General features: G+C 38.7%; 35 non-coding genes across 35 annotated transcripts; all 35 read right to left on the bottom strand.

Moving 5' to 3' along the window:
• Nucleotides 1-1,765: 1,765 nt before the first annotated feature.
• LOC143727641 (5S ribosomal RNA) lies at nucleotides 1,766-1,884 on the bottom strand. The gene has a single exon (XR_013199632.1). It is a non-coding gene; the product is annotated as a 5S ribosomal RNA (ribosomal RNA).
• A 563-nt stretch (nucleotides 1,885-2,447) lies between these two features.
• Nucleotides 2,448-2,566, bottom strand: LOC143726321 (5S ribosomal RNA). The gene has a single exon (XR_013198570.1). It is a non-coding gene; the product is annotated as a 5S ribosomal RNA (ribosomal RNA).
• Nucleotides 2,567-2,727: 161 nt separating this feature from the next.
• LOC143726370 (5S ribosomal RNA) lies at nucleotides 2,728-2,846 on the bottom strand. The gene has a single exon (XR_013198619.1). It is a non-coding gene; the product is annotated as a 5S ribosomal RNA (ribosomal RNA).
• A 167-nt stretch (nucleotides 2,847-3,013) lies between these two features.
• LOC143726341 (5S ribosomal RNA) lies at nucleotides 3,014-3,132 on the bottom strand. Its single transcript, XR_013198590.1, has one exon. It is a non-coding gene; the product is annotated as a 5S ribosomal RNA (ribosomal RNA).
• A 161-nt stretch (nucleotides 3,133-3,293) lies between these two features.
• Nucleotides 3,294-3,412, bottom strand: LOC143727642 (5S ribosomal RNA). The gene has a single exon (XR_013199633.1). It is a non-coding gene; the product is annotated as a 5S ribosomal RNA (ribosomal RNA).
• A 369-nt stretch (nucleotides 3,413-3,781) lies between these two features.
• On the bottom strand, nucleotides 3,782-3,900 carry LOC143726266 (5S ribosomal RNA). The gene has a single exon (XR_013198519.1). It is a non-coding gene; the product is annotated as a 5S ribosomal RNA (ribosomal RNA).
• Nucleotides 3,901-4,061: 161 nt separating this feature from the next.
• On the bottom strand, nucleotides 4,062-4,180 carry LOC143727643 (5S ribosomal RNA). Its single transcript, XR_013199634.1, has one exon. It is a non-coding gene; the product is annotated as a 5S ribosomal RNA (ribosomal RNA).
• A 168-nt stretch (nucleotides 4,181-4,348) lies between these two features.
• LOC143726424 (5S ribosomal RNA) lies at nucleotides 4,349-4,467 on the bottom strand. The gene has a single exon (XR_013198672.1). It is a non-coding gene; the product is annotated as a 5S ribosomal RNA (ribosomal RNA).
• Nucleotides 4,468-4,629: 162 nt separating this feature from the next.
• On the bottom strand, nucleotides 4,630-4,748 carry LOC143727644 (5S ribosomal RNA). Its single transcript, XR_013199635.1, has one exon. It is a non-coding gene; the product is annotated as a 5S ribosomal RNA (ribosomal RNA).
• A 370-nt stretch (nucleotides 4,749-5,118) lies between these two features.
• LOC143726267 (5S ribosomal RNA) lies at nucleotides 5,119-5,237 on the bottom strand. Its single transcript, XR_013198520.1, has one exon. It is a non-coding gene; the product is annotated as a 5S ribosomal RNA (ribosomal RNA).
• A 161-nt stretch (nucleotides 5,238-5,398) lies between these two features.
• LOC143727645 (5S ribosomal RNA) lies at nucleotides 5,399-5,517 on the bottom strand. Its single transcript, XR_013199636.1, has one exon. It is a non-coding gene; the product is annotated as a 5S ribosomal RNA (ribosomal RNA).
• A 370-nt stretch (nucleotides 5,518-5,887) lies between these two features.
• On the bottom strand, nucleotides 5,888-6,006 carry LOC143726399 (5S ribosomal RNA). Its single transcript, XR_013198648.1, has one exon. It is a non-coding gene; the product is annotated as a 5S ribosomal RNA (ribosomal RNA).
• Nucleotides 6,007-6,169: 163 nt separating this feature from the next.
• Nucleotides 6,170-6,288, bottom strand: LOC143727646 (5S ribosomal RNA). Its single transcript, XR_013199637.1, has one exon. It is a non-coding gene; the product is annotated as a 5S ribosomal RNA (ribosomal RNA).
• Nucleotides 6,289-6,650: 362 nt separating this feature from the next.
• On the bottom strand, nucleotides 6,651-6,769 carry LOC143726448 (5S ribosomal RNA). Its single transcript, XR_013198695.1, has one exon. It is a non-coding gene; the product is annotated as a 5S ribosomal RNA (ribosomal RNA).
• Nucleotides 6,770-6,930: 161 nt separating this feature from the next.
• LOC143727647 (5S ribosomal RNA) lies at nucleotides 6,931-7,049 on the bottom strand. Its single transcript, XR_013199638.1, has one exon. It is a non-coding gene; the product is annotated as a 5S ribosomal RNA (ribosomal RNA).
• A 168-nt stretch (nucleotides 7,050-7,217) lies between these two features.
• On the bottom strand, nucleotides 7,218-7,336 carry LOC143726425 (5S ribosomal RNA). Its single transcript, XR_013198673.1, has one exon. It is a non-coding gene; the product is annotated as a 5S ribosomal RNA (ribosomal RNA).
• Nucleotides 7,337-7,498: 162 nt separating this feature from the next.
• Nucleotides 7,499-7,617, bottom strand: LOC143727648 (5S ribosomal RNA). Its single transcript, XR_013199639.1, has one exon. It is a non-coding gene; the product is annotated as a 5S ribosomal RNA (ribosomal RNA).
• Nucleotides 7,618-7,987: 370 nt separating this feature from the next.
• On the bottom strand, nucleotides 7,988-8,106 carry LOC143726268 (5S ribosomal RNA). The gene has a single exon (XR_013198521.1). It is a non-coding gene; the product is annotated as a 5S ribosomal RNA (ribosomal RNA).
• Nucleotides 8,107-8,267: 161 nt separating this feature from the next.
• Nucleotides 8,268-8,386, bottom strand: LOC143727649 (5S ribosomal RNA). The gene has a single exon (XR_013199640.1). It is a non-coding gene; the product is annotated as a 5S ribosomal RNA (ribosomal RNA).
• A 370-nt stretch (nucleotides 8,387-8,756) lies between these two features.
• LOC143726400 (5S ribosomal RNA) lies at nucleotides 8,757-8,875 on the bottom strand. Its single transcript, XR_013198649.1, has one exon. It is a non-coding gene; the product is annotated as a 5S ribosomal RNA (ribosomal RNA).
• A 163-nt stretch (nucleotides 8,876-9,038) lies between these two features.
• Nucleotides 9,039-9,157, bottom strand: LOC143727651 (5S ribosomal RNA). Its single transcript, XR_013199642.1, has one exon. It is a non-coding gene; the product is annotated as a 5S ribosomal RNA (ribosomal RNA).
• A 362-nt stretch (nucleotides 9,158-9,519) lies between these two features.
• On the bottom strand, nucleotides 9,520-9,638 carry LOC143726449 (5S ribosomal RNA). The gene has a single exon (XR_013198696.1). It is a non-coding gene; the product is annotated as a 5S ribosomal RNA (ribosomal RNA).
• A 368-nt stretch (nucleotides 9,639-10,006) lies between these two features.
• Nucleotides 10,007-10,125, bottom strand: LOC143727652 (5S ribosomal RNA). The gene has a single exon (XR_013199643.1). It is a non-coding gene; the product is annotated as a 5S ribosomal RNA (ribosomal RNA).
• Nucleotides 10,126-10,690: 565 nt separating this feature from the next.
• Nucleotides 10,691-10,809, bottom strand: LOC143726290 (5S ribosomal RNA). Its single transcript, XR_013198541.1, has one exon. It is a non-coding gene; the product is annotated as a 5S ribosomal RNA (ribosomal RNA).
• Nucleotides 10,810-11,170: 361 nt separating this feature from the next.
• LOC143727653 (5S ribosomal RNA) lies at nucleotides 11,171-11,289 on the bottom strand. The gene has a single exon (XR_013199644.1). It is a non-coding gene; the product is annotated as a 5S ribosomal RNA (ribosomal RNA).
• A 564-nt stretch (nucleotides 11,290-11,853) lies between these two features.
• Nucleotides 11,854-11,972, bottom strand: LOC143727654 (5S ribosomal RNA). Its single transcript, XR_013199645.1, has one exon. It is a non-coding gene; the product is annotated as a 5S ribosomal RNA (ribosomal RNA).
• Nucleotides 11,973-18,404: 6,432 nt separating this feature from the next.
• LOC143727655 (5S ribosomal RNA) lies at nucleotides 18,405-18,523 on the bottom strand. The gene has a single exon (XR_013199646.1). It is a non-coding gene; the product is annotated as a 5S ribosomal RNA (ribosomal RNA).
• A 563-nt stretch (nucleotides 18,524-19,086) lies between these two features.
• LOC143726322 (5S ribosomal RNA) lies at nucleotides 19,087-19,205 on the bottom strand. The gene has a single exon (XR_013198571.1). It is a non-coding gene; the product is annotated as a 5S ribosomal RNA (ribosomal RNA).
• A 161-nt stretch (nucleotides 19,206-19,366) lies between these two features.
• LOC143726371 (5S ribosomal RNA) lies at nucleotides 19,367-19,485 on the bottom strand. Its single transcript, XR_013198620.1, has one exon. It is a non-coding gene; the product is annotated as a 5S ribosomal RNA (ribosomal RNA).
• A 369-nt stretch (nucleotides 19,486-19,854) lies between these two features.
• LOC143727656 (5S ribosomal RNA) lies at nucleotides 19,855-19,973 on the bottom strand. Its single transcript, XR_013199647.1, has one exon. It is a non-coding gene; the product is annotated as a 5S ribosomal RNA (ribosomal RNA).
• Nucleotides 19,974-20,538: 565 nt separating this feature from the next.
• On the bottom strand, nucleotides 20,539-20,657 carry LOC143727657 (5S ribosomal RNA). Its single transcript, XR_013199648.1, has one exon. It is a non-coding gene; the product is annotated as a 5S ribosomal RNA (ribosomal RNA).
• Nucleotides 20,658-21,222: 565 nt separating this feature from the next.
• LOC143727658 (5S ribosomal RNA) lies at nucleotides 21,223-21,341 on the bottom strand. The gene has a single exon (XR_013199649.1). It is a non-coding gene; the product is annotated as a 5S ribosomal RNA (ribosomal RNA).
• A 566-nt stretch (nucleotides 21,342-21,907) lies between these two features.
• On the bottom strand, nucleotides 21,908-22,026 carry LOC143727659 (5S ribosomal RNA). Its single transcript, XR_013199650.1, has one exon. It is a non-coding gene; the product is annotated as a 5S ribosomal RNA (ribosomal RNA).
• Nucleotides 22,027-22,387: 361 nt separating this feature from the next.
• LOC143727660 (5S ribosomal RNA) lies at nucleotides 22,388-22,506 on the bottom strand. Its single transcript, XR_013199651.1, has one exon. It is a non-coding gene; the product is annotated as a 5S ribosomal RNA (ribosomal RNA).
• Nucleotides 22,507-23,070: 564 nt separating this feature from the next.
• Nucleotides 23,071-23,189, bottom strand: LOC143727662 (5S ribosomal RNA). The gene has a single exon (XR_013199653.1). It is a non-coding gene; the product is annotated as a 5S ribosomal RNA (ribosomal RNA).
• Nucleotides 23,190-23,514: the final 325 nt, after the last annotated feature.

The following is a 23,514-nucleotide window of genomic DNA, read 5'->3' on the forward strand; positions in this document are numbered from 1 at the left end:
CTTCTCCGTCTTCCCTTCTCAACCCCTCAACCGTATTATCTAATTGTTTAAGTCTTTTTCTTTTTGCCAGTTCTAAATTAGGTGTTACCTTCTGTTGTTTTCTTCGTGGCATTATTCCCAGTTCTCTGTCATTTTGTGCCTCCGTTTGGTTCTTCTTTCCTTCATCTCGTGCCAGTTTTACTTCATTCAGTTCTTCTCCCCTTGATATTGTTTCTTCTGTTGATTCATCTTCCTCCATTCTTTCCTCTTGATCTCCTACTTCCTGTTGCTCCTCATTTTCTTGTTCTTTACTAGTCCCTTGTTTCTCTCCTCCTGTTGTCTCATATTGTTCTTCCTTTTTGTTTGTTTCTTGAGTTTCTGTAGTATCGTTATGCATCTGCCCGTTCACTTGTTGCTCCTCCTCTTCCTCGTTGTTCTGCATCCAGCATTCACATTTGTTTAGTGTTTTAAAACAGTCTGGGCACTTCACTGCATTGCATTCCCGTGCAAAGTGGCCATGCTCCTCACATTTGCGACACTTGAAATCTGGACAGTCTTTCAGGATATGCTCCGGGCTCATACACAACCGGCAGGTTTTAACCTGCTTATTGTGTATCACCCGAAAATGCTGAGTTCCCTCTGCTGTCTCAAACCGCGTACTGTATGGAAGTGACGCAACCTCTCTTGGGAATTTTGCCTTAATGAACCTTGTGCCATCTTCAATGCCCGTGCCTGGATAGTATCTCCTCTTTACAGTTGAGACGGGGATAACTCCCCACCCCTCCAGTTTTGTTATGATTTCCTCGTCCTCCAGATAAACGGGTAGATGCATAAACGATACTACATACTCCCTGTCTTCCAACTTCTTCACTTCACACATTTGTCCATTAATCTCCAGTCCGTTTAACAGTTCATCACATAAATCCTCATTTTCCATTGTTACCTCATATTGTTTCTGTTGTTTTGGGCGCACTGCCAAAATTCCTTCCACACCGATTTTCTTTGTTATTGCTTTGATGATATTCTCTCCATTGCCATCTCTTGTTTCACTCACATCAATAGTTATTGTTGCCTCCTTCTTGTATAGTCTTTTGGTGTTGCTTATGATCTTTTCTCGTTGTCTTAATTCAGTCCTTTGTTCTTTTGCCATTTCAGTTTCTGCCGCCATTTCCGTGTTGATGCCGAGTAGTCTGTCCGTATCACTCATTCTAACGAAAAAAACAAAACAAAAACCACTCCCCAGGCAGCACGCAGCTGCTGGTTTGTGGTTTAAAACAAAAAAACAAAACTATACTACAAAAAAACTAACACAAACTTTTAAACAAAAAAACCATAAAACAAACAAAAAATCAGAGAACCTCTTGGTTTTGCAGACACACCACTTCCTGGTTGCTCAACAGTGCCCCAAGGTGGTATGGCCGTAAGCGAAAACTGCTGCCAAAATTGGGCTATTTAAAAGGTTAGACCATTAGTGAAGAAAACTAAGAACAACTTTTGAAAAAACTCAAACTCTTTCATGCTTTCTGAAGAATCTCAGAGACTTTTTAAGGCTTTTTGAAGAAGCTCAGGGACTCTTTTTTTTTTCTTAAAAAAGCTTACAACACCTAGTATTCCCATGCGGCCTCCCATCCAAGTACTAACCAGGCCTTATTTAAAAGCTTAGACCATTAGTGAAGAAAACTAAGAACAACTTTTGAAAAAACTCAAACTCTTTCATGCTTTCTGAAGAATCTCAGAGACTTTTTAAGGCTTTTTGAAGCTCAGGCACTCTTTTTTTTTTTTAAAAAGCTTACAGCACCTGGTATTCCCAGGCGGTCTCCCATCCAAGTACTAACCAGGCCCGACCCTGCTTAGCTTCCGAGATCAGACGAGATCGGGCGTGCCCAAGGTGGTATGGCCGTAAGCGAAAACTGCTGCCAAAATTGGGCTATTTAAAAGGTTAGACCATTAGTGAAGAAAACTAAGAACAACTTTTGAAAAAACTCAAACTCTTTCATGCTTTCTGAAGAATCTCAGAGACTTTTTAAGGGTTTTTGAAGAAGCTCAGGGACTCTTTTTTTTTTTTCTTAAAAAAGCTTACAACACCTAGTATTCCCATGCGGCCTCCCATCCAAGTACTAACCAGGCCTTATTTAAAAGCTTAGACCATTAGTGAAGAAGACTAAGAAGAACTTTTGAAAAAACTCAAACTCTTTCATGCTTTCTGAAGAATCTCAGAGACTTTTTAAGGCTTTTTGAAGAAGCTCAGGGACTCTTTTTTTTTTTCTTAAAAAAGCTTACAACACCTAGTATTCCCATGCGGTCTCCCATCCAAGTACTAACCAGGCCTTATTTAAAAGCTTAGACCATAAGTGAAGAAGACTAAGAAGAACTTTTGAAAAAACTCAAACTCTTTCATGCTTTCTGAAGAATCTCAGAGACTTTTTAAGGCTTTTTGAAGCTCAGGCACTCTTTTTTTTTTTTTTAAAAGCTTACAGCACCTGGTATTCCCAGGCGGTCTCCCATCCAAGTACTAAGCAGGCCCGACCCTGCTTAGCTTCCGAGATCAGACGAGATCGGGCGTGCCCAAGGTGGTATGGCCGTAAGCGAAAACTGCTGCCAAAATTGGGCTATTTAAAAGGTTAGACCATTAGTGAAGAAACTAAGAACAACTTTTGAAAAAACTCAAACTCTTTCATGCTTTCTGAAGAATCTCAGAGACTTTTTAAGGCTTTTTGAAGCTCAGGCACTCTTTTTTTTTTTTTTAAAAGCTTACAGCACCTTGTATTCCCAGGCGGTCTCCCATCCAAGTACTAACCAGGCCCGACCCTGCTTAGCTTCCGAGATCAGACGAGATCGGGCGTGCCCAAGGTGGTATGGCCGTAAGCGAAAACTGCTGCCAAAATTGGGCTATTTAAAAGGTTAGACCATTAGTGAAGAAAACTAAGAACAACTTTTGAAAAAACTCAAACTCTTTCATGCTTTCTGAAGAATCTCAGAGACTTTTTAAGGGTTTTTGAAGAAGCTCAGGGACTCTTTTTTTTTTTCTTAAAAAAGCTTACAACACCTAGTATTCCCAGGCGGTCTCCCATCCAAGTACTAACCAGGCCCGACCCTGCTTAGCTTCCGAGATCAGACGAGATCGGGCGTGCCCAAGGTGGTATGGCCGTAAGCGAAAACTGCTGCCAAAATTGGGCTATTTAAAAGGTTAGACCATTAGTGAAGAAAACTAAGAACAACTTTTGAAAAAACTCAAACTCTTTCATGCTTTCTGAAGAATCTCAGAGACTTTTTAAGGCTTTTTGAAGCTCAGGCACTCTTTTTTTTTTTTAAAAAGCTTACAGCACCTGGTATTCCCAGGCGGTCTCCCATCCAAGTACTAACCAGGCCCGACCCTGCTTAGCTTCCGAGATCAGACGAGATCGGGCGTGCCCAAGGTGGTATGGCCGTAAGCGAAAACTGCTGCCAAAATTGGGCTATTTAAAAGGTTAGACCATTAGTGAAGAAAACTAAGAACAACTTTTGAAAAAACTCAAACTCTTTCATGCTTTCTGAAGAATCTCAGAGACTTTTTAAGGGTTTTTGAAGAAGCTCAGGGACTCTTTTTTTTTTTTCTTAAAAAAGCTTACAACACCTAGTATTCCCATGCGGCCTCCCATCCAAGTACTAACCAGGCCTTATTTAAAAGCTTAGACCATTAGTGAAGAAGACTAAGAAGAACTTTTGAAAAAACTCAAACTCTTTCATGCTTTCTGAAGAATCTCAGAGACTTTTTAAGGCTTTTTGAAGCTCAGGCACTCTTTTTTTTTTTTTTTTTTTTTAAAGATTACAGCACCTGGTATTCCCAGGCGGTCTCCCATCCAAGTACTAACCAGGCCCGACCCTGCTTAGCTTCCGAGATCAGACGAGATCGGGCGTGCCCAAGGTGGTATGGCCGTAAGCGAATACTGCTGCCAAAATTGGGCTATTTAAAAGGTTAGACCATTAGTGAAGAAAACTAAGAACAACTTTTGAAAAAACTCAAACTCTTTCATGCTTTCTGAAGAATCTCAGAGACTTTTTAAGGCTTTTTGAAGCTCAGGCACTCTTTTTTTTTTTTTAAAAGCTTACAGCACCTGGTATTCCCAGGCGGTCTCCCATCCAAGTACTAACCAGGCCCGACCCTGCTTAGCTTCCGAGATCAGACGAGATCGGGCGTGCCCAAGGTGGTATGGCCGTAAGCGAAAACTGCTGCCAAAATTGGGCTATTTAAAAGGTTAGACCATTAGTGAAGAAAACTAAGAACAACTTTTGAAAAAACTCAAACTCTTTCATGCTTTCTGAAGAATCTCAGAGACTTTTTAAGGGTTTTTGAAGAAGCTCAGGGACTCTTTTTTTTTTTTCTTAAAAAAGCTTACAACACCTAGTATTCCCATGCGGCCTCCCATCCAAGTACTAACCAGGCCCGACCCTGCTTAGCTTCCGAGATCAGACGAGATCGGGCGTGCCCAAGGTGGTATGGCCGTAAGCGAAAACTGCTGCCAAAATTGGGCTATTTAAAAGGTTAGACCATTAGTGAAGAAAACTAAGAACAACTTTTGAAAAAACTCAAACTCTTTCATGCTTTCTGAAGAATCTCAGAGACTTTTTAAGGCTTTTTGAAGCTCAGGCACTCTTTTTTTTTTTTTAAAAAGCTTACAGCACCTGGTATTCCCAGGCGGTCTCCCATCCAAGTACTAACCAGGCCCGACCCTGCTTAGCTTCCGAGATCAGACGAGATCGGGCGTGCCCAAGGTGGTATGGCCGTAAGCGAAAACTGCTGCCAAAATTGGGCTATTTAAAAGGTTAGACCATTAGTGAAGAAAACTAAGAACAACTTTTGAAAAAACTCAAACTCTTTCATGCTTTCTGAAGAATCTCAGAGACTTTTTAAGGGTTTTTGAAGAAGCTCAGGGACTCTTTTTTTTTTTTCTTAAAAAAGCTTACAACACCTAGTATTCCCATGCGGCCTCCCATCCAAGTACTAACCAGGCCTTATTTAAAAGCTTAGACCATTAGTGAAGAAGACTAAGAAGAACTTTTGAAAAAACTCAAACTCTTTCATGCTTTCTGAAGAATCTCAGAGACTTTTTAAGGCTTTTTGAAGCTCAGGCACTCTTTTTTTTTTTTTTTTTTTTTAAAAGATTACAGCACCTGGTATTCCCAGGCGGTCTCCCATCCAAGTACTAACCAGGCCCGACCCTGCTTAGCTTCCGAGATCAGACGAGATCGGGCGTGCCCAAGGTGGTATGGCCGTAAGCGAATACTGCTGCCAAAATTGGGCTATTTAAAAGGTTAGACCATTAGTGAAGAAAACTAAGAACAACTTTTGAAAAAACTCAAACTCTTTCATGCTTTCTGAAGAATCTCAGAGACTTTTTAAGGCTTTTTGAAGCTCAGGCACTCTTTTTTTTTTTTTAAAAGCTTACAGCACCTGGTATTCCCAGGCGGTCTCCCATCCAAGTACTAACCAGGCCCGACCCTGCTTAGCTTCCGAGATCAGACGAGATCGGGCGTGCCCAAGGTGGTATGGCCGTAAGCGAAAACTGCTGCCAAAATTAGGCTATTTAAAAGGTTAGACCATTAGTGAAGAAAACTAAGAACAACTTTTGAAAAAACTCAAACTCTTTCATGCTTTCTGAAGAATCTCAGAGACTTTTTAAGGGTTTTTGAAGAAGCTCAGGGACTCTTTTTTTTTTTTCTTAAAAAAGCTTACAACACCTAGTATTCCCATGCGGCCTCCCATCCAAGTACTAACCAGGCCTTATTTAAAAGCTTAGACCATTAGTGAAGAAGACTAAGAAGAACTTTTGAAAAAACTCAAACTCTTTCATGCTTTCTGAAGAATCTCAGAGACTTTTTAAGGCTTTTTGAAGCTCAGGCACTCTTTTTTTTTTTTTCTTTTTTTAAAAGCGTACAGCACCTGGTATTCCCAGGCGGTCTCCCATCCAAGTACTAACCAGGCCCGACCCTGCTTAGCTTCCGAGATCAGACGAGATCAGGCGTGCCCAAGGTGGTATGGCCGTAAGCGAAAACTGCTGCCAAAATTGGGCTATTTAAAAGGTTAGACCATTAGTGAAGAAAACTAAGAACAACTTTTGAAAATACTCAAACTCTTTCATGCTTTCTGAAGAATCTCAGAGACTTTTTAAGGCTTTTTGAAGCTCAGGCACTCTTTTTTTTTTTTTTTTAAAGCTTACAGCACCTGGTATTCCCAGGCGGTCTCCCATCCAAGTACTAACCAGGCCCGACCCTGCTTAGCTTCCGAGATCAGACGAGATCGGGCGTGCCCAAGGTGGTATGGCCGTAAGCGAAAACTGCTGCCAAAATTGGGCTATTTAAAAGGTTAGACCATTAGTGAAGAAAACTAAGAACAACTTTTGAAAAAACTCAAACTCTTTCATGCTTTCTGAAGAATCTCAGAGACTTTTTAAGGCTTTTTGAAGAAGCTCAGGGACTCTTTTTTTTTTTTCTTAAAAAAGCTTACAACACCTAGTATTCCCATGCGGCCTCCCATCCAAGTACTAACCAGGCCTTATTTAAAAGCTTAGACCATTAGTGAAGAAAACTAAGAACAACTTTTGAAAAAACTCAAACTCTTTCATGCTTTCTGAAGAATCTCAGAGACTTTTTAAGGCTTTTTGAAGCTCAGGCACTCTTTTTTTTTTTTTAAAAGCTTACAGCACCTTGTATTCCCAGGCGGTCTCCCATCCAAGTACTAAGCAGGCCCGACCCTGCTTAGCTTCCGAGATCAGACGAGATCGGGCATGCCCAAGGTGGTATGGCCGTAAGCGAAAACTGCTGCCAAAATTGGGCTATTTAAAAGGTTAGACCATTAGTGAAGAAAACTAAGAACAACTTTTGAAAAAACTCAAACTCTTTCATGCTTTCTGAAGAATCTCAGAGACTTTTTAAGGCTTTTTGAAGCTCAGGCACTCTTTTTTTTTTTTTAAAAGCTTACAGCACCTGGTATTCCCAGGCGGTCTCCCATCCAAGTACTAACCAGGCCCGACCCTGCTTAGCTTCCGAGATCAGACGAGATCGGGCGTGCCCAAGGTGGTATGGCCGTAAGCGAAAACTGCTGCCAAAATTGGGCTATTTAAAAGGTTAGACCATTAGTGAAGAAAACTAAGAACAACTTTTGAAAAAACTCAAACTCTTTCATGCTTTCTGAAGAATCTCAGAGACTTTTTAAGGGTTTTTGAAGAAGCTCAGGGACTCTTTTTTTTTTTTCTTAAAAAAGCTTACAACACCTAGTATTCCCATGCGGCCTCCCATCCAAGTACTAACCAGGCCCGACCCTGCTTAGCTTCCGAGATCAGACGAGATCGGGCGTGCCCAAGGTGGTATGGCCGTAAGCGAAAACTGCTGCCAAAATTGGGCTATTTAAAAGGTTAGACCATTAGTGAAGAAAACTAAGAACAACTTTTGAAAAAACTCAAACTCTTTCATGCTTTCTGAAGAATCTCAGAGACTTTTTAAGGCTTTTTGAAGCTCAGGCACTCTTTTTTTTTTTTTAAAAAGCTTACAGCACCTGGTATTCCCAGGCGGTCTCCCATCCAAGTACTAACCAGGCCCGACCCTGCTTAGCTTCCGAGATCAGACGAGATCGGGCGTGCCCAAGGTGGTATGGCCGTAAGCGAAAACTGCTGCCAAAATTGGGCTATTTAAAAGGTTAGACCATTAGTGAAGAAAACTAAGAACAACTTTTGAAAAAACTCAAACTCTTTCATGCTTTCTGAAGAATCTCAGAGACTTTTTAAGGGTTTTTGAAGAAGCTCAGGGACTCTTTTTTTTTTTTCTTAAAAAAGCTTACAACACCTAGTATTCCCATGCGGCCTCCCATCCAAGTACTAACCAGGCCTTATTTAAAAGCTTAGACCATTAGTGAAGAAGACTAAGAAGAACTTTTGAAAAAACTCAAACTCTTTCATGCTTTCTGAAGAATCTCAGAGACTTTTTAAGGCTTTTTGAAGCTCAGGCACTCTTTTTTTTTTTTTTTTTTTTTAAAAGATTACAGCACCTGGTATTCCCAGGCGGTCTCCCATCCAAGTACTAACCAGGCCCGACCCTGCTTAGCTTCCGAGATCAGACGAGATCGGGCGTGCCCAAGGTGGTATGGCCGTAAGCGAATACTGCTGCCAAAATTGGGCTATTTAAAAGGTTAGACCATTAGTGAAGAAAACTAAGAACAACTTTTGAAAAAACTCAAACTCTTTCATGCTTTCTGAAGAATCTCAGAGACTTTTTAAGGCTTTTTGAAGCTCAGGCACTCTTTTTTTTTTTTTAAAAGCTTACAGCACCTGGTATTCCCAGGCGGTCTCCCATCCAAGTACTAACCAGGCCCGACCCTGCTTAGCTTCCGAGATCAGACGAGATCGGGCGTGCCCAAGGTGGTATGGCCGTAAGCGAAAACTGCTGCCAAAATTAGGCTATTTAAAAGGTTAGACCATTAGTGAAGAAAACTAAGAACAACTTTTGAAAAAACTCAAACTCTTTCATGCTTTCTGAAGAATCTCAGAGACTTTTTAAGGGTTTTTGAAGAAGCTCAGGGACTCTTTTTTTTTTTTCTTAAAAAAGCTTACAACACCTAGTATTCCCATGCGGCCTCCCATCCAAGTACTAACCAGGCCTTATTTAAAAGCTTAGACCATTAGTGAAGAAGACTAAGAAGAACTTTTGAAAAAACTCAAACTCTTTCATGCTTTCTGAAGAATCTCAGAGACTTTTTAAGGCTTTTTGAAGCTCAGGCACTCTTTTTTTTTTTTTCTTTTTTTAAAAGCGTACAGCACCTGGTATTCCCAGGCGGTCTCCCATCCAAGTACTAACCAGGCCCGACCCTGCTTAGCTTCCGAGATCAGACGAGATCAGGCGTGCCCAAGGTGGTATGGCCGTAAGCGAAAACTGCTGCCAAAATTGGGCTATTTAAAAGGTTAGACCATTAGTGAAGAAAACTAAGAACAACTTTTGAAAATACTCAAACTCTTTCATGCTTTCTGAAGAATCTCAGAGACTTTTTAAGGCTTTTTGAAGCTCAGGCACTCTTTTTTTTTTTTTTTTAAAGCTTACAGCACCTGGTATTCCCAGGCGGTCTCCCATCCAAGTACTAACCAGGCCCGACCCTGCTTAGCTTCCGAGATCAGACGAGATCGGGCGTGCCCAAGGTGGTATGGCCGTAAGCGAAAACTGCTGCCAAAATTGGGCTATTTAAAAGGTTAGACCATTAGTGAAGAAAACTAAGAACAACTTTTGAAAAAACTCAAACTCTTTCATGCTTTCTGAAGAATCTCAGAGACTTTTTAAGGCTTTTTGAAGAAGCTCAGGGACTCTTTTTTTTTTTTCTTAAAAAAGCTTACAACACCTAGTATTCCCATGCGGCCTCCCATCCAAGTACTAACCAGGCCTTATTTAAAAGCTTAGACCATTAGTGAAGAAAACTAAGAACAACTTTTGAAAAAACTCAAACTCTTTCATGCTTTCTGAAGAATCTCAGAGACTTTTTAAGGCTTTTTGAAGCTCAGGCACTCTTTTTTTTTTTTTAAAAGCTTACAGCACCTTGTATTCCCAGGCGGTCTCCCATCCAAGTACTAAGCAGGCCCGACCCTGCTTAGCTTCCGAGATCAGACGAGATCGGGCATGCCCAAGGTGGTATGGCCGTAAGCGAAAACTGCTGCCAAAATTGGGCTATTTAAAAGGTTAGACCATTAGTGAAGAAAACTAAGAACAACTTTTGAAAAAACTCAAACTCTTTCATGCTTTCTGAAGAATCTCAGAGACTTTTTAAGGGTTTTTGAAGAAGCTCAGGGACTCTTTTTTTTTTTTCTTAAAAAAGCTTACAACACCTAGTATTCCCATGCGGCCTCCCATCCAAGTACTAACCAGGCCTTATTTAAAAGCTTAGACCATTAGTGAAGAAGACTAAGAAGAACTTTTGAAAAAACTCAAACTCTTTCATGCTTTCTGAAGAATCTCAGAGACTTTTTAAGGCTTTTTGAAGCTCAGGCACTCTTTTTTTTTTTTTTTTTTTAAAAGCTTACAGCACCTGGTATTCCCAGGCGGTCTCCCATCCAAGTACTAACCAGGCCCGACCCTGCTTAGCTTCCGAGATCAGACGAGATCGGGCGTGCCCAAGGTGGTATGGCCGTAAGCGAAAACTGCTGCCAAAATTGGGCTATTTAAAAGGTTAGACCATTAGTGAAGAAAACTAAGAACAACTTTTGAAAAAACTCAAACTCTTTCATGCTTTCTGAAGAATCTCAGAGACTTTTTAAGGCTTTTTGAAGAAGCTCAGGGACTCTTTTTTTTTTTCTTAAAAAAGCTTACAACACCTAGTATTCCCATGCGGCCTCCCATCCAAGTACTAACCAGGCCTTATTTAAAAGCTTAGACCATTAGTGAAGAAGACTAAGAAGAACTTTTGAAAAAACTCAAACTCTTTCATGCTTTCTGAAGAATCTCAGAGACTTTTTAAGGCTTTTTGAAGAAGCTCAGGGACTCTTTTTTTTTTTTCTTAAAAAAGCTTACAACACCTAGTATTCCCATGCGGCCTCCCATCCAAGTACTAACCAGGCCTTATTTAAAAGCTTAGACCATTAGTGAAGAAGACTAAGAAGAACTTTTGAAAAAACTCAAACTCTTTCATGCTTTCTGAAGAATCTCAGAGACTTTTTAAGGCTTTTTGAAGCTCAGGCACTCAGGCACTTTTTTTTTAAAAAGCTTACAGCACCTGGTATTCCCAGGCGGTCTCCCATCCAAGTACTAACCAGGCCCGACCCTGCTTAGCTTCCGAGATCAGACGAGATCGGGCGTGCCCAAGGTGATATGGCCGTAAGCGAAAACTGCTGCCAAAATTGGGCTATTTAAAAGGTTAGACCATTAGTGAAGAAAACTAAGAACAACTTTTGAAAAAACTCAAACTCTTTCATGCTTTCTGAAGAATCTCAGAGACTTTTTAAGGCTTTTTGAAGAAGCTCAGGGACTCTTTTTTTTTTTCTTAAAAAAGCTTACAACACCTAGTATTCCCATGCGGCCTCCCATCCAAGTACTAACCAGGCCTTATTTAAAAGCTTAGACCATTAGTGAAGAAGACTAAGAAGAACTTTTGAAAAAACTCAAACTCTTTCATGCTTTCTGAAGAATCTCAGAGACTTTTTAAGGCTTTTTGAAGCTCAGGCACTCTTTTTTTTTTTAAAAAAGCTTACAGCACCTGGTATTCCCAGGCGGTCTCCCATCCAAGTACTAACCAGGCCCGACCCTGCTTAGCTTCCGAGATCAGACGAGATCGGGCGTGCCCAAGGTGGTATGGCCGTAAGCGAAAACTGCTGCCAAAATTGGGCTATTTAAAAGGTTAGACCATTAGTGAAGAAAACTAAGAACAACTTTTGAAAAAACTCAAACTCTTTCATGCTTTCTGAAGAATCTCAGAGACTTTTTAAGGGTTTTTGAAGAAGCTCAGGGACTCTTTTTTTTTTTTCTTAAAAAAGCTTACAACACCTAGTATTCCCATGCGGCCTCCCATCCAAGTACTAACCAGGCCTTATTTAAAAGCTTAGACCATTAGTGAAGAAGACTAAGAAGAACTTTTGAAAAAACTCAAACTCTTTCATGCTTTCTGAAGAATCTCAGAGACTTTTTAAGGCTTTTTGAAGAAGCTCAGGGACTCTTTTTTTTTTTCTTAAAAAAGCTTACAACACCTAGTATTCCCATGCGGTCTCCCATCCAAGTACTAACCAGGCCTTATTTAAAAGCTTAGACCATAAGTGAAGAAGACTAAGAAGAACTTTTGAAAAAACTCAAACTCTTTCATGCTTTCTGAAGAATCTCAGAGACTTTTTAAGGCTTTTTGAAGCTCAGGCACTCTTTTTTTTTTTTTTTAAAAGCTTACAGCACCTGGTATTCCCAGGCGGTCTCCCATCCAAGTACTAACCAGGCCCGACCCTGCTTAGCTTCCGAGATCAGACGAGATCGGGCGTGCCCAAGGTGGTATGGCCGTAAGCGAAAACTGCTGCCAAAATTGGGCTATTTAAAAGGTTAGACCATTAGTGAAGAAAACTAAGAACAACTTTTGAAAAAACTCAAACTCTTTCATGCTTTCTGAAGAATCTCAGAGACTTTTTAAGGCTTTTTGAAGAAGCTCAGGGACTCTTTTTTTTTTCTTAAAAAAGCTTACAACACCTAGTATTCCCATGCGGCCTCCCATCCAAGTACTAACCAGGCCTTATTTAAAAGCTTAGACCATTAGTGAAGAAGACTAAGAAGAACTTTTGAAAAAACTCAAACTCTTTCATGCTTTCTGAAGAATCTCAGAGACTTTTTAAGGCTTTTTGAAGAAGCTCAGGGACTCTTTTTTTTTTTTCTTAAAAAAGCTTACAACACCTAGTATTCCCATGCGGCCTCCCATCCAAGTACTAACCAGGCCTTATTTAAAAGCTTAGACCATTAGTGAAGAAGACTAAGAAGAACTTTTGAAAAAACTCAAACTCTTTCATGCTTTCTGAAGAATCTCAGAGACTTTTTAAGGCTTTTTGAAGCTCAGGCACTCAGGCACTTTTTTTTTAAAAAGCTTACAGCACCTGGTATTCCCAGGCGGTCTCCCATCCAAGTACTAACCAGGCCCGACCCTGCTTAGCTTCCGAGATCAGACGAGATCGGGCGTGCCTTTTTTGTTTTTTTTTTTTTTGTTTTTTTTTTATTAAAAATTCTTAAAACAATACAGAACAAAGTGCACAAATACAGACAATTCTCATTAAAAACAACTTGATCTCAGAAATATTTGTTACAGTTTTCCCCAACCAGATCTTAAATTCTTTGCCTCCTTTATATGTCTAGTTCTATTTTATATTTCTTAAATATATTTCCCACTTCATTTGTGTACATTTTAAAAAACACTTCTTCTTTTCCCTCCAATCTCCAATAGTTATAGAGTGTTAACATATAGTCTTTCACCATATTTTTATATAGAATCCACACATCTATCGCAACATCTCTAATTTTAACTATATTCCTTCTTTTCCAAATAGCCTTTCTTGCAAGCATAAATAAAAGATTTATAACCTCTTTGTTTTTACACTTCTCCTCCATTCCTAACATCAAAATTCTTTGCCAATCTCCCTCTTCTGTTTTTTCCCTTAGCTCATTTATCATATTCTTTACCATTTTTAAAAAGGCACTTAATTTTTCACACAGTAAAAACAAATGCAGCAAACCTTCATCTTGTTTTTTACACACCTTACACAATGCATTTAGCTCTTTTTTCATTAAACACAGTCTCATTTCTGAATAAATAACATTATGCCTAATAAAATAATCCAAGCTTTCCAATTCTGTGCTTATTAAAACCCCTCTCATATTTTTCCATATTTCTTTCTCACTCAAACCATTAAAATGTCTCAACCACATCTCATTTGAATTCGGCTTTTTAAAAGCCTCTTCCATAAAAACATGATAAAACATTTTCATATTCCCCAATTTTAACTCCATTCTTTTACCCTGATTTATAAAAAAACATTTCAATTCTCCCTTCTTTCTTCTCTCCCCACTCTGTATTTTATTCAGCCACTCATTAGGTATTGCATTTTTCATCTCTTCATATTGTTTCTTTACACAACTTATATCATACTCTTCCTTTGCCTCCTCTAACTCATCAATGATCACTTGCATTGGTAAAAATCCGTCCCTTATTTCATACAATATATCTCTTACTCTTGAAATTCCAACCGCCCACCATTTTTTAAAAAACATTTCCTTCCCATTATTCACAATATTTTTATTAAAAAACAATGGTTGGTTTAAAATCTCTTCTCTCTCCGCTGGCTTAAAATCCACCTTAGAGAGGAAAAAACCCCAAGCTTTTAAAACTTCCTTATAAAATTCTGGTACTCCTTTAAACATCCACTCCTTCATTTTCATCCATAAAACACTATCCCCCAATTTCACCTCCCCACATTTGTTCAAAAAATATTTCATTGTTTCTTTCCATTCCCCCTTTTCCTCTTCATCTATATATTTTTTCACCACTTTGATCCTCATACTTTTCTTCTTTAGTTCTACATCAGCTAACCCCATCCCTCCTTTATCTGTCTGTCCAATCAAAGTGTTATATGCAACTCTTGGGGGTTTTTTCTCCCAAACGAATTCTGTCACGCATCTTTTCAGTCTCATTTCCACCCATCTTGGTGTTGCACTAACAGTTAAAATATACCACATTTTAGATAACATTAATGCATTTACCACTAAAATTTTCCCTTTCAAACTTAACATCCTTCCCCTCCAAAAAATTAATCTCCTCTCCATTTCTCCCACCATCATTTCAAACATTCTTTCTCTTGCCCCCTTCTCATCTTTCCCTAAAGTCACCCCCAAAATTTTTGTTTCTTTTACTTCCTCAAAATGTACAACCCCAACCAAATTTGGTACCCTTCCAAACCTCATGTACACTGTCTTTTCTTCATTCACTCTTGCTCCTGTTCCTTTTCCATATCTCTCTACTTTTCTCATTACTTCCTTCACACTTTCTAAATCTTTTAAAAACAACGTTGTGTCATCTGCATACTGAAATATCCTTTTTTCTTCTTTGCCTTCTTCTATTCTAATACCTTTTATACATTCATCTTTTTTAATCATTAATCCTATAGGTTCTGCTACCAAAGTATACAGCTGTGCAGAAAGTGGACATCCTTGTCTAATAGACCTGGTTATTCTAAAAGGTTCAGTTAAAAACCCATTACACTTTACTCTTGTCATTACATTTTTATATAAAATCTTTATCCAATCATTAAAATTTTTCCCAAACCCAAAATGTTCTAAAATTGAAAATAAAAACCCATGTTCTACCCTATCAAAAGCCTTTTCAAAATCTAAATTAACAACATATCCATCCTCCTGTGTTTCATTTAAATAACTTATTATGTCTCTTATACCACCTGTAATATCTGCAATATCTCTCCCTCTCACCCCATACGCTTGGTTAGTCATTATAACTGTTGGTAAAACATTTTTAAGTCTGTTTGCAAGAACCTTAGCTAGTATTTTCAAATCTGTATTTAACATTGTTATTGGCCTAAAATTATTTAAAATATTTTTACTTCCTTTCCTTTTATAAATCAATTTCATCAATCCCATACTCATCCTCTGGTCAATTTCCCCTTTCTTAAAAATCTCCTGATATACTTCTTGTAAAATTTCACTTATTCTCTCTTTAAAAACTTTATAGAATTCATTTACTATCCCATCCGTGCCTGGGCTTTTCCTTCCTTTTAAACTATTTATAGCTTGTATAATTTCCTCTTTGCTAATTTCTTTTTCACATTCTTCCTTATCCTCTTTACTTACTTTAGCCGTAACACACTCTAGTAATAGGTTTTTCTCTTTTTCATCTATTCCTTTTGTTCCAAAAAGTTCTCCATAATACTCTTTTACTTCTTTTAAAATCCCTTTTATGTCCTTCACTATTTCTCCTTTTTTATTTTGTAATTCTTTTATCATTTCCGCTTTTCTTCTGTTTTTTTCTAAACCAAAGAAAAATTTTGTACATTTCTCTCCTTCAATTGTATATTTTGCCTTACTTCTTAATATTGCTCCTTTACACTTTTCTTCCTCAAATTTCCTTAGCTCTTCTTCCCACCGTATTATCTGTTCTATCTGTACTTTACTTTTATTTGTCTCGTCTCTTAGCTTTGCCCTTATTTTTACCTCTTTTGCTTTTTTGACCCTCTGTACCAGTTTACTGTAATTCATAGAATATTTCTTTATTTCATATTTTACATTTTGCCACCACAATCTTTTATCTTCAAAGTACATTCCATCCTCTTTCTCTTTTTCTAATATTCCTTCAATTCCTATTCTGTAACTTTCATTTGCCAGTATTCTTGAATTTAAAATCCACACACCAGGCCCTTTTTTTTCTCTACTAAAATCAATTTTCCATAAAAGCATCTTATGATCACTCAAGCTGGTATCCTTATAACAAATTTCCTCCAGAAAACATTCCATTTCCCTTACACTCAAAATAAAATCTATTCTTGTCTGACACATGAAATTCCCTACTAATTGTCTTCTGGAAAAGTCTCTTTTTCTTTCATTTTCATCTCTCCAGACATCAATCAAATTTCTCTCCTCCATCATCTCTTTTAACACTTTCCTTCCCACATCTGTTTTAAAAACCATCCCATCCGCCATGTCAATTTTACTAAAAACTGTATTAAAATCCCCAACTAAAATTAAATTATTCCATTTCTTTGTTAAAATCCTAATTCCCTCAAAAAATTCCCTTTTTTCTCCCTCATGCGTAGGTGCATGCAAGTTAATTATCACAAATTCATTATCACCTTGTGTAATTTTAATCCCATTACATTTGCCTTTTTTGTCATTATATACTTCACATGAATTAATTTCAACATTTTCTCTTATTAAAATTGCTACCCCTCTTCCCAACCTTCCATCACCATTATTATAAAATATTTGCCCTTTCCATCTATTTTTCACATCCTCTATCATTTCTTCTTTCCAGTTTGTTTCTTGTAAAATTATCACATCTTGTTTTTTACATAGTTCATTTAACATTTCAAATTTCCTTTTACCGATTAAACCTCTTGCATTCCAACATACCAAATTTAAAACCATACTGTACAAAAATAAATAATTAAAAACGTTCATTCTTGATTATCTTCTCCGTCTTCCCTTCTCAACCCCTCAACCGTATTATCTAATTGTTTAAGTCTTTTTCTTTTTGCCAGTTCTAAATTAGGTGTTACCTTCTGTTGTTTTCTTCGTGGCATTATTCCCAGTTCTCTGTCATTTTGTGCCTCCGTTTGGTTCTTCTTTCCTTCATCTCGTGCCAGTTTTACTTCATTCAGTTCTTCTCCCCTTGATATTGTTTCTTCTGTTGATTCATCTTCCTCCATTCTTTCCTCTTGATCTCCTACTTCCTGTTGCTCCTCATTTTCTTGTTCTTTACTAGTCCCTTGTTTCTCTCCTCCTGTTGTCTCATATTGTTCTTCCTTTTTGTTTGTTTCTTGAGTTTCTGTAGTATCGTTATGCATCTGCCCGTTCACTTGTTGCTCCTCCTCTTCCTCGTTGTTCTGCATCCAGCATTCACATTTGTTTAGTGTTTTAAAACAGTCTGGGCACTTCACTGCATTGCATTCCCGTGCAAAGTGGCCATGCTCCTCACATTTGCGACACTTGAAATCTGGACAGTCTTTCAGGATATGCTCCGGGCTCATACACAACCGGCAGGTTTTAACCTGCTTATTGTGTATCACCCGAAAATGCTGAGTTCCCTCTGCTGTCTCAAACCGCGTACTGTATGGAAGTGACGCAACCTCTCTTGGGAATTTTGCCTTAATGAACCTTGTGCCATCTTCAATGCCCGTGCCTGGATAGTATCTCCTCTTTACAGTTGAGACGGGGATAACTCCCCACCCCTCCAGTTTTGTTATGATTTCCTCGTCCTCCAGATAAACGGGTAGATGCATAAACGATACTACATACTCCCTGTCTTCCAACTTCTTCACTTCACACATTTGTCCATTAATCTCCAGTCCGTTTAACAGTTCATCACATAAATCCTCATTTTCCATTGTTACCTCATATTGTTTCTGTTGTTTTGGGCGCACTGCCAAAATTCCTTCCACACCGATTTTCTTTGTTATTGCTTTGATGATATTCTCTCCATTGCCATCTCTTGTTTCACTCACATCAATAGTTATTGTTGCCTCCTTCTTGTATAGTCTTTTGGTGTTGCTTATGATCTTTTCTCGTTGTCTTAATTCAGTCCTTTGTTCTTTTGCCATTTCAGTTTCTGCCGCCATTTCCGTGTTGATGCCGAGTAGTCTGTCCGTATCACTCATTCTAACGAAAAAAACAAAACAAAAACCACTCCCCAGGCAGCACGCAGCTGCTGGTTTGTGGTTTAAAACAAAAAAACAAAACTATACTACAAAAAAACTAACACAAACTTTTAAACAAAAAAACCATAAAACAAACAAAAAATCAGAGAACCTCTTGGTTTTGCAGACACACCACTTCCTGGTTGCTCAACAGTGCCCCAAGGTGGTATGGCCGTAAGCGAAAACTGCTGCCAAAATTGGGCTATTTAAAAGGTTAGACCATTAGTGAAGAAAACTAAGAACAACTTTTGAAAAAACTCAAACTCTTTCATGCTTTCTGAAGAATCTCAGAGACTTTTTAAGGCTTTTTGAAGAAGCTCAGGGACTCTTTTTTTTTTCTTAAAAAAGCTTACAACACCTAGTATTCCCATGCGGCCTCCCATCCAAGTACTAACCAGGCCTTATTTAAAAGCTTAGACCATTAGTGAAGAAAACTAAGAACAACTTTTGAAAAAACTCAAACTCTTTCATGCTTTCTGAAGAATCTCAGAGACTTTTTAAGGCTTTTTGAAGCTCAGGCACTCTTTTTTTTTTTTAAAAAGCTTACAGCACCTGGTATTCCCAGGCGGTCTCCCATCCAAGTACTAACCAGGCCCGACCCTGCTTAGCTTCCGAGATCAGACGAGATCGGGCGTGCCCAAGGTGGTATGGCCGTAAGCGAAAACTGCTGCCAAAATTGGGCTATTTAAAAGGTTAGACCATTAGTGAAGAAAACTAAGAACAACTTTTGAAAAAACTCAAACTCTTTCATGCTTTCTGAAGAATCTCAGAGACTTTTTAAGGGTTTTTGAAGAAGCTCAGGGACTCTTTTTTTTTTTTCTTAAAAAAGCTTACAACACCTAGTATTCCCATGCGGCCTCCCATCCAAGTACTAACCAGGCCTTATTTAAAAGCTTAGACCATTAGTGAAGAAGACTAAGAAGAACTTTTGAAAAAACTCAAACTCTTTCATGCTTTCTGAAGAATCTCAGAGACTTTTTAAGGCTTTTTGAAGAAGCTCAGGGACTCTTTTTTTTTTTCTTAAAAAAGCTTACAACACCTAGTATTCCCATGCGGTCTCCCATCCAAGTACTAACCAGGCCTTATTTAAAAGCTTAGACCATAAGTGAAGAAGACTAAGAAGAACTTTTGAAAAAACTCAAACTCTTTCATGCTTTCTGAAGAATCTCAGAGACTTTTTAAGGCTTTTTGAAGCTCAGGCACTCTTTTTTTTTTTTTTAAAAGCTTACAGCACCTGGTATTCCCAGGCGGTCTCCCATCCAAGTACTAAGCAGGCCCGACCCTGCTTAGCTTCCGAGATCAGACGAGATCGGGCGTGCCCAAGGTGGTATGGCCGTAAGCGAAAACTGCTGCCAAAATTGGGCTATTTAAAAGGTTAGACCATTAGTGAAGAAACTAAGAACAACTTTTGAAAAAACTCAAACTCTTTCATGCTTTCTGAAGAATCTCAGAGACTTTTTAAGGCTTTTTGAAGCTCAGGCACTCTTTTTTTTTTTTTTAAAAGCTTACAGCACCTTGTATTCCCAGGCGGTCTCCCATCCAAGTACTAACCAGGCCCGACCCTGCTTAGCTTCCGAGATCAGACGAGATCGGGCGTGCCCAAGGTGGTATGGCCGTAAGCGAAAACTGCTGCCAAAATTGGGCTATTTAAAAGGTTAGACCATTAGTGAAGAAAACTAAGAACAACTTTTGAAAAAACTCAAACTCTTTCATGCTTTCTGAAGAATCTCAGAGACTTTTTAAGGGTTTTTGAAGAAGCTCAGGGACTCTTTTTTTTTTTCTTAAAAAAGCTTACAACACCTAGTATTCCCATGCGGCCTCCCATCCAAGTACTAACCAGGCCTTATTTAAAAGCTTAGACCATTAGTGAAGAAGACTAAGAAGAACTTTTGAAAAAACTCAAACTCTTTCATGCTTTCTGAAGAATCTCAGAGACTTTTTAAGGCTTTTTGAAGCTCAGGCACTCTTTTTTTTTTTTTTTTTTTTTTAAAGCTTACAGCACCTGGTATTCCCAGGCGGTCTCCCATCCAAGTACTAACCAGGCCCGACCCTGCTTAGCTTCCGAGATCAGACGAGATCGGGCGTGCCCAAGGTGGTATGGCCGTAAGCGAAAACTGCTGCCAAAATTGGGCTATTTAAAAGGTTAGACCATTAGTGAAGAAAACTAAGAACAACTTTTGAAAAAACTCAAACTCTTTCATGCTTTCTGAAGAATCTCAGAGACTTTTTAAGGCTTTTTGAAGAAGCTCAGGGACTCTTTTTTTTTTTCTTAAAAAAGCTTACAACACCTAGTATTCCCATGCGGCCTCCCATCCAAGTACTAACCAGGCCTTATTTAAAAGCTTAGACCATTAGTGAAGAAGACTAAGAAGAACTTTTGAAAAAACTCAAACTCTTTCATGCTTTCTGAAGAATCTCAGAGACTTTTTAAGGCTTTTTGAAGAAGCTCAGGGACTCTTTTTTTTTTTTCTTAAAAAAGCTTACAACACCTAGTATTCCCATGCGGCCTCCCATCCAAGTACTAACCAGGCCTTATTTAAAAGCTTAGACCATTAGTGAAGAAGACTAAGAAGAACTTTTGAAAAAACTCAAACTCTTTCATGCTTTCTGAAGAATCTCAGAGACTTTTTAAGGCTTTTTGAAGCTCAGGCACTCAGGCACTTTTTTTTTAAAAAGCTTACAGCACCTGGTATTCCCAGGCGGTCTCCCATCCAAGTACTAACCAGGCCCGACCCTGCTTAGCTTCCGAGATCAGACGAGATCGGGCGTGCCCAAGGTGGTATGGCCGTAAGCGAAAACTGCTGCCAAAATTGGGCTATTTAAAAGGTTAGACCATTAGTGAAGAAAACTAAGAACAACTTTTGAAAAAACTCAAACTCTTTCATGCTTTCTGAAGAATCTCAGAGACTTTTTAAGGCTTTTTGAAGAAGCTCAGGGACTCTTTTTTTTTTTCTTAAAAAAGCTTACAACACCTAGTATTCCCATGCGGCCTCCCATCCAAGTACTAACCAGGCCTTATTTAAAAGCTTAGACCATTAGTGAAGAAGACTAAGAAGAACTTTTGAAAAAACTCAAACTCTTTCATGCTTTCTGAAGAATCTCAGAGACTTTTTAAGGCTTTTTGAAGAAGCTCAGGGACTCTTTTTTTTTTTTCTTAAAAAAGCTTACAACACCTAGTATTCCCATGCGGCCTCCCATCCAAGTACTAACCAGGCCTTATTTAAAAGCTTAGACCATTAGTGAAGAAGACTAAGAAGAACTTTTGAAAAAACTCAAACTCTTTCATGCTTTCTGAAGAATCTCAGAGACTTTTTAAGGCTTTTTGAAGCTCAGGCACTCAGGCACTTTTTTTTTAAAAAGCTTACAGCACCTGGTATTCCCAGGCGGTCTCCCATCCAAGTACTAACCAGGCCCGACCCTGCTTAGCTTCCGAGATCAGACGAGATCGGGCGTGCCCAAGGTGGTATGGCCGTAAGCGAAAACTGCTGCCAAAATTGGGCTATTTAAAAGGTTAGACCATTAGTGAAGAAAACTAAGAACAACTTTTGAAAAAACTCAAACTCTTTCATGCTTTCTGAAGAATCTCAGAGACTTTTTAAGGGTTTTTGAAGAAGCTCAGGGACTCTTTTTTTTTTTTCTTAAAAAAGCTTACAACACCTAGTATTCCCATGCGGCCTCCCATCCAAGTACTAACCAGGCCTTATTTAAAAGCTTAGACCATTAGTGAAGAAGACTAAGAAGAACTTTTGAAAAAACTCAAACTCTTTCATGCTTTCTGAAGAATCTCAGAGACTTTTTAAGGCTTTTTGAAGAAGCTCAGGGACTCTTTTTTTTTTTTCTTAAAAAAGCTTACAACACCTAGTATTCCCATGCGGCCTCCCATCCAAGTACTAACCAGGCCTTATTTAAAAGCTTAGACCATTAGTGAAGAAGACTAAGAAGAACTTTTGAAAAAACTCAAACTCTTTCATGCTTTCTGAAGAATCTCAGAGACTTTTTAAGGCTTTTTGAAGCTCAGGCACTCAGGCACTTTTTTTTTAAAAAGCTTACAGCACCTGGTATTCCCAGGCGGTCTCCCATCCAAGTACTAACCAGGCCCGACCCTGCTTAGCTTCCGAGATCAGACGAGATCGGGCGTGCCCAAGGTGGTATGGCCGTAAGCGAAAACTGCTGCCAAAATTGGGCTATTTAAAAGGTTAGACCATTAGTGAAGAAAACTAAGAACAACTTTTGAAAAAACTCAAACTCTTTCATGCTTTCTGAAGAATCTCAGAGACTTTTTAAGGCTTTTTGAAGAAGCTCAGGGACTCTTTTTTTTTTTCTTAAAAAAGCTTACAACACCTAGTATTCCCATGCGGCCTCCCATCCAAGTACTAACCAGGCCTTATTTAAAAGCTTAGACCATTAGTGAAGAAGACTAAGAAGAACTTTTGAAAAAACTCAAACTCTTTCATGCTTTCTGAAGAATCTCAGAGACTTTTTAAGGCTTTTTGAAGCTCAGGCACTCTTTTTTTTTTTAAAAAAGCTTACAGCACCTGGTATTCCCAGGCGGTCTCCCATCCAAGTACTAACCAGGCCCGACCCTGCTTAGCTTCCGAGATCAGACGAGATCGGGCGTGCCCAAGGTGGTATGGCCGTAAGCGAAAACTGCTGCCAAAATTGGGCTATTTAAAAGGTTAGACCATTAGTGAAGAAAACTAAGAACAACTTTTGAAAAAACTCAAACTCTTTCATGCTTTCTGAAGAATCTCAGAGACTTTTTAAGGGTTTTTGAAGAAGCTCAGGGACTCTTTTTTTTTTTTCTTAAAAAAGCTTACAACACCTAGTATTCCCATGCGGCCTCCCATCCAAGTACTAACCAGGCCTTATTTAAAAGCTTAGACCATTAGTGAAGAAGACTAAGAAGAACTTTTGAAAAAACTCAAACTCTTTCATGCTTTCTGAAGAATCTCAGAGACTTTTTAAGGCTTTTTGAAGAAGCTCAGGGACTCTTTTTTTTTTTCTTAAAAAAGCTTACAACACCTAGTATTCCCATGCGGTCTCCCATCCAAGTACTAACCAGGCCTTATTTAAAAGCTTAGACCATAAGTGAAGAAGACTAAGAAGAACTTTTGAAAAAACTCAAACTCTTTCATGCTTTCTGAAGAATCTCAGAGACTTTTTAAGGCTTTTTGAAGCTCAGGCACTCTTTTTTTTTTTTTTTAAAAGCTTACAGCACCTGGTATTCCCAGGCGGTCTCCCATCCAAGTACTAACCAGGCCCGACCCTGCTTAGCTTCCGAGATCAGACGAGATCGGGCGTGCCCAAGGTGGTATGGCCGTAAGCGAAAACTGCTGCCAAAATTGGGCTATTTAAAAGGTTAGACCATTAGTGAAGAAAACTAAGAACAACTTTTGAAAAAACTCAAACTCTTTCATGCTTTCTGAAGAATCTCAGAGACTTTTTAAGGCTTTTTGAAGAAGCTCAGGGACTCTTTTTTTTTTCTTAAAAAAGCTTACAACACCTAGTATTCCCATGCGGCCTCCCATCCAAGTACTAACCAGGCCTTATTTAAAAGCTTAGACCATTAGTGAAGAAGACTAAGAAGAACTTTTGAAAAAACTCAAACTCTTTCATGCTTTCTGAAGAATCTCAGAGACTTTTTAAGGCT

The sequence above is a fragment of the Siphateles boraxobius genome, unplaced genomic scaffold (genome assembly GCF_051911475.1).
Source record: "Siphateles boraxobius isolate OS27281-9 unplaced genomic scaffold, OSU_SipBor_1 77, whole genome shotgun sequence".
In the NCBI taxonomy this organism is placed as follows: Eukaryota; Metazoa; Chordata; class Actinopteri; order Cypriniformes; family Leuciscidae; genus Siphateles; species Siphateles boraxobius.